Genomic DNA, 6808 nt, shown 5'->3' on the forward strand with positions numbered 1-6808 from the left:
TCATATTTCTAGACATTTCCTATTCAGTTGTTTTGACCATTGCCGTTACTTGTTCTCATCTTGTTTTAACGTAATACTTGCATAAGTATCTACAGTATGATTAATTATTACACCTAACCTACAAAGTGGAGATTATTAATAAGAGGTGATGACTGTACCTTACCTAAGCTAACCTAATTAAGTAGGTACCCCTCCTCGTTATGTTTTTGACTGGAAATAGTGCTACGCGGACAGTCGGTCGACCGACGACGTTTCATTGATGAGCTGGAACGACGGTCCTAGTGCGCAGCGCTTGCGTGGAACAACAGCTCTTCATTAATTCACCTACATATTACCACAAGCGGCCGACTTACATGTGGCACTATTTCCAGCCTTAATGTAGTTTATAACATGTCCCAGACGCACAGAATCTAGTAATTTAGTGTTTAGCCGGGGCATTATATCGCTTGAAACATCGGGTTCAACGATTCAAGGCTGCGTAACACGTTCAGTCTTACTTATAAAGATTCCCCAATACGCTGCTGCAGCGTTGGAATAGCTATACGGTGAATTTGGCCGTATAATGCTCCGGTTAATCCTTCACTCAAATAATATTCATGCAAGATTTTTTTAGACTGGCAACCACTTTCTTCCAATCCTCAAAAACACGGTCCGATTGCGTTCGATTTAAAATATTACTCTGATGCTTTTTTACAATTTCATTACGCGACCGATCGTATTTGTCAAATCAACAAGATGGTTAATAAGTCCGCGATCTCCGTCTTAATAATATCGTAAGGTGACCGGATAAATCATCAAAATGATAATTCATCACATATTTAAAAAGTCATGGAAAGTGATGAAACAAAAACTTTATTAACTGGGTTACGTAAATTAGGTTAGCTTAGGTTTAATTTTTTTTTTCATCGACTCTAATGACTTTATTTCACTTTTTTAAAGTGTTTTGAATTGTCATTATGTTGATTAATCATGGAACCGATCGTAATACATCCCTAATGCTGGGGGCCGGGCGGTATTATGATCGGTATACGTAGTACGTATGCGCGTGATTATGAGTAACGTTTTCTACTAACCCGTTTTATCTCTCCGTATTATCTATACGAGTAAGACGGTTTAAATTTTTAAGATCTTACAAAAATTTGTTATTTTGAAGCAAATCTTTATTCAGACACCGAATTTAAACAGTAATTATAAGAAATTCCCTATAGAGAAAAAAATCTGATTCTGTTAATATATTATGGATGTGAAGAAAGTTTGCAATATTTTTTTAAATGCTACTTAACACAAATTTCAAATGTTTGCTCTATATAAGAAATAAGTCGTGTTTTGGTATATTTCTATAACAGACGCATACGCTTATTAACAATATCATTCGTATGTACATACTCGTAATATCACGCTTTCAAACGATCTTCACAAATCTTCTTCTTTTGAACTCTTATAACAAGTTGTAGGATAAATTATAGGAACTTTACATCTCCCGAAAATAATGTCAACATTACTTTTACCCACATTATTGTGACGCTGGTAGCACTGTGAACGTGCGCGCGATACCTCGCGCAGAAAATAATTCATTCTATCTCCAGTGGTGTAGCCGCCGGTTTAGCCCTAAATCTCCTCTAACGTACGCAATCTGTTTTGTTCATAAAATTATTGTAGCGAAGATATCCGAATTGTCATTTTTGCACACCGAGAATAATCACGCAACCTTGGATTCTGCGGATTGGAGAACCACAAAATCATTCATCCAACAACCCATTTAAATTGGCGATAATCACTATCCTCCAAAAAGTCATCTATCCCATTTATTTTAAGAATATTTTCATGGTGCGCGATTCGAAACGTGTTATATTAATGCTTTAAAAAGTAATTTATTTATATAGCACTTAGGAATATAACGCGTAGGAATATTCGATCTTCAACTTCTACCCACGTGGAACTTTATAATCAATATATGACTGCAGCGGAAGATGAATCCACCACAATAAATACTTGGAACTTTGCGTAATCGATGGTTCGTCATTTTATTATTTATACACACCATTTGTCATGTCTCATTTTAAAACAGTACCCATTCTATGACATAAAAATGCTGGTGAATATTTTCGTATTTTCCAATAAATATTTAAATACAGAAACAAATCGACTTATCTACTTATACTTATCACCATCAATTATCTACAATTGGCTCTTAACATCCTGGCAGCTTTCCCACAATATGATTTATAAAATTCGATGGTTTGAAGATGAATAAGACGTGATCTTTTCGAGGAGTAGCTATTAAAATCCATTGTCTCATCTTTGGGGATGATGTGAGGAGATTTTTTTTGAGGATAGGAAGAAGCGAACGTGGATCTTGAAGAGACCTATGTTGTAGGAGGGAGAAAACATAGAGGCCGACAAATTATTCCACAGCCGAGCTGTTGAACTCAAGAACGAGTGCTCAGAACTTCTAAATCTCCTAAATTTCTTAAGAATAATCTCCTTACGTCATGCCCAAAGATGACAAAGGTCCTGAGGGGAGTTATTTTACATATATAAAAATTAAAAAAAAAGAAACTGTTTTATTAAAATAAAAAACCAAAAAAAAACTTCCACATGTCATCACTGGTCACACAACCTAGTAACCGACTAAGATCTCAACCCGATCATAACATTCCAATACCTACTGATTGTTATTGTTTTAAGTTAAAAAAAAAATAGTAATCAAATTCCAAAATTCCATTTAATTTTTTGACTCTTAACTCCCTATATATACATGTATATATTTAAAAGATCTGTTTTCTTGTTAACTATGAAAACTTTATGTTCATGTATTAAACTATATGATGTATGCATTATCTCAATACAACAAGCTCTTAACTTCGTAAATTTACATTTAAAAAGCCTCACGTTATGTATGTCCACAAATTTGCGGATTCTGGTTTATGTAAATACAAAAAATATCATTGTATAATAAATGTGACACTGACAGTGCGAACACAAAATTATGCATTTAGCCATAACTTTATTGATTTATAATAAGCGCAAGGTCGTTGAACTTATCCGGGTTTTTTTTGCTGCGTTTATATTCATAATAACATTCGGATAATGGGGACGTCTTTTAGATATAAAATTATCCAACAAGTCATTAACTCTACTCCGTCATCGGTGACGTGTAAACCGTCCATAGAGCGAACGGACAAATCAAGATATCACATTAGATTAGTAACGATATTACCATACTGGAAAGATAAAAGTTGTTGTAAAGCAGTTGACGACATCTCTTAATAGTATAAAACAAATACTGTTTGTATTCTCAGTTCTTCTAAACTACGCAACGGATTTTGATTGGGATCTCATTTAGAGAATTTCTTCCTAAAGCTTCATATATATAATACATGCATATTATACTTATACAACTAGAGAAAAGTCGAGCAAGGCCGGGTAAAATTAATATATAAAGATTAAGCCTGATTATGTTTGTGCTTGTAAAACTCGAAAAGTGGTGGACCGATATTGCTGAAAACTTCAATATCTCTTCTTATTAGTATTTAAAGAATGTTTTGAATTGTAGAAGAAGTTAGGAACGCCTGAAAAATACCTAACGCAAAATCTCAGAATAATGAGAAACAGAATAATGTAATGTAATGTAGTTTATTAAGAGGAAACTACAATCCGAAAATGTGTATATTCTTGGTATACCTTGTATTGTAGGTAATAGGTATTAAAATCGCTTGACAAACGGAGTCTAGAAACGTTCGATTTCAAGCACAAAACTGGTTTTTATTTATTTTGTATATAATTTTATAAGAAAGCAAAAAAGTTAATCAAGTGAATCTGTCACAGATAATCTTAACTAAAATACTGTATTTTTTAAAAGTTGTTTCCTTTACGCGTTCATACATTTATATTGAAAACATATTTTTTTAGTAGTTTACATTTATATTTTTTATTGAGTAATTTATTTTTTAATTTGTATTCTACTCAACGAAACGATAGGAAAACCTTCAATTTATCTAAAGCATATTTTTGGTATTCATAATGTACACCAATTCGTTATAAAGATTAATCAAAATGGTGACCGCATAACTCATCAAAATGATAATTCATCACATTTAAAAAAAGTTATATAATTAATATAAATTCATGGAAAGTGATGAAACAAAAATTTTATTAACTGGGTTAAGTAGGTTAGGTTAGGTTAGGTTTAATTTTTTTTTCCATCGTTTCTATTGACTTTATATCACTTTTTTAAAGTGTGTTGAATTGTCATTGTGTTAAGTTATCATGGAACCATATTTATAAAAGGTAGAGTAAGTAAGTATATATCATGGAATTCAAAACCTCAAAACTTTACTTCAAATCATTCACAACCCCGAGTAACGCCGGGTACACGTCAGCTACTTTTTGATTCACCAGATCTGCGCTCTCGGGCAACTATTATGGAATCCAAACGGTAATTTTTCGGATGATGTAAAATAATTTATTCGATAGGCAAATTATTAAAATTATGGAATAAATAATAACTTGATCGAAGATCTGGAGTTAACTTACTTACACTTAAGACGGGTTGTTTCACAGAATTTAAACAATTCATCAACATTAATACTCAAAATCTGTGAAAGTTCTATTCCAGTTGTCTTATTATTTCATAGTGGGCTGGTTGTTTCACAGTACTTCCATAAAGACCACTGTTCAGAATCTTGAATCAAAGTTGCTAGAAATGTCTTTTACTGAGTTTGGTGACCAGAAGGCTATTCGGGCCAGTTAGTTACCCACTTTATATACCTCATCTTCTTCCCCTCCCCACCACGTTCAGCCACAAAACAAACTCCAATTGGAGATCCTATAGTCTCACTGATTCCACATGGTAGGGATGTGCGGTAGTCACGTTAAAAAATAAAATCTGTTTGATTTTTTCCTGTTATATTTTCATTAATTTCGTAATGCGTATTTAGATATGAAAGTAAATACATTATTTTTTTACTTGAACCCTCTTCTGTCGGTGGATATCACGGCAATCTACAATCTGCAGGTTGCAGCCCGAAACGAATGAAGTGTGGCTTCTTTTGGTCTTGACCATGACCATGATAATATTATTAAGATTTTTTTCTGTCAGGTACTTTACTTGAATCTAAGTAATATTTCACAATCACGGTCTCTGTCAGAGAGAGTACACATCTTTGAAGTTCTTTGTCAAAAATTATTGACAAAAAAAAAGTGGGTGTGTCAAGCCTACGCAAGACAGAAGTGAAACTTCTAGTATTCTTCTCTCTTATTATTAGGGCTTTTTTATACTAATTTTCATATATTTATTGGCAGGTAGAGTAGAAATTAATATTGTTTAGCGTTTGCCAACGACCATACCATGTTGAACACACCGGTTCTCGTCCGATCACCGAAGTTAAGCAACATTGGGCGCGGTCAGTACTTGGATGGGTGACCGCTTGGGAACACCGCGTGCCGTTGGCCCATTTTTTATGGTAATTTCATGTTTTTTTTTATTTTTTTATCGTTACTATCATTAATAATATCATAAAATTCTTTAACTTTTCAAGTATGCTACAGGCCTAAAATATTACTTAGTGGATTGATATTATGGTCAACCATTGAAAAAAAAAATTCCTGCAAAGTTATGGATGTAATTACGATCTTTTTCAAGCGCGTATGTAATGATTATTTTTATCAACGTCGCACACACCTTGCTAATGTTTTCAGTATTATTAGGGCTTTTTTATACTAATTTTCATATATTTATTGGCAGGTAGAGTAGAAATTAATATTGTTTAGCGTTTGCCAACGACCATACCATGTTGAACACACCGGTTCTCGTCCGATCACCGAAGTTAAGCAACATTGGGCGCGGTCAGTACTTGGATGGGTGACCGCTTGGGAACACCGCGTGCCGTTGGCCCATTTTTTATGGTAATTTCATGTTTTTTTTTTATTTTTTTATCGTTACTATCATTAATAATATCATAAAATTCTTTAACTTTTCAAGTATGCTACAGGCCTAAAATATTACTTAGTGGATTGATATTATGGTCAACCATTGAAAAAAAAAATTCCTGCAAAGTTATGGATGTAATTACGATCTTTTTCAAGCGCGTATGTAATGATTATTTTTATCAACGTCGCACACACCTTGCTAATGTTTTCAGTATTATTAGGGCTTTTTTATACTAATTTTCATATATTTATTGGCAGGTAGAATAGAAATTAATATTGTTTAGCGTTTGCCAACGACCATACCATGTTGAACACACCGGTTCTCGTCCGATCACCGAAGTTAAGCAACATTGGGCGCGGTCAGTACTTGGATGGGTGACCGCTTGGGAACACCGCGTGCCGTTGGCCCATTTTTTATGGTAATTTTATGTTTTTTTTTATTTTTTTATCGTTAACATCATAAAAAATTTTATATCATTCTTTAACTTTTCAAGTATGCTACAGGCCTAAAATATTACTTAGTGGATTGATATTATGGTCAACCATTGAAAAAAAAAAAGGCGTTAAAAACAAAAAAATTATGTGCGATGGCCGAGAATCGAACTCGGATCAACTGCTTGGAAAGCAACTACGCTGACCATTACACCACCAACGCCAGTTGTCGAGATGAGCTAAGAAGCATTTATATTTTACTTCAAAACTTTGACTAGATCAAATGAACTTTAATCGGTCCCGCATTTTCGTTTCGGTCATGAGTTGGTTTTACTCCGGTACTCGAAATTGCATGACGCGGGTAAAGAAGTTTCACTTCAAAAATATATTTTGTGGATGAGTTCGTGGTATATGTGTATATGAAGATATATGTTAAAAGCTTCTG

The 6808-nt window shown here is 33.7% G+C and overlaps 3 non-coding genes across 3 annotated transcripts; all 3 read left to right on the forward strand.

Moving 5' to 3' along the window:
- Positions 1-5335: 5335 nt before the first annotated feature.
- LOC149412449 (5S ribosomal RNA) lies at positions 5336-5454 on the forward strand. Its single transcript, XR_016304615.1, has one exon. It is a non-coding gene; the product is annotated as a 5S ribosomal RNA (ribosomal RNA).
- A 323-nt stretch (positions 5455-5777) lies between these two features.
- Positions 5778-5896, forward strand: LOC149412450 (5S ribosomal RNA). Its single transcript, XR_016304617.1, has one exon. It is a non-coding gene; the product is annotated as a 5S ribosomal RNA (ribosomal RNA).
- Positions 5897-6220: 324 nt separating this feature from the next.
- Positions 6221-6339, forward strand: LOC149412451 (5S ribosomal RNA). Its single transcript, XR_016304618.1, has one exon. It is a non-coding gene; the product is annotated as a 5S ribosomal RNA (ribosomal RNA).
- The last annotated feature ends 469 nt before the right edge of the window (positions 6340-6808 follow it).

This window comes from Hesperophylax consimilis, chromosome 23 (genome assembly GCF_061612785.1).
Source record: "Hesperophylax consimilis isolate HC1 chromosome 23, BYU_Hcon_1.0, whole genome shotgun sequence".
Taxonomy (NCBI): domain Eukaryota; kingdom Metazoa; phylum Arthropoda; class Insecta; order Trichoptera; family Limnephilidae; genus Hesperophylax; species Hesperophylax consimilis.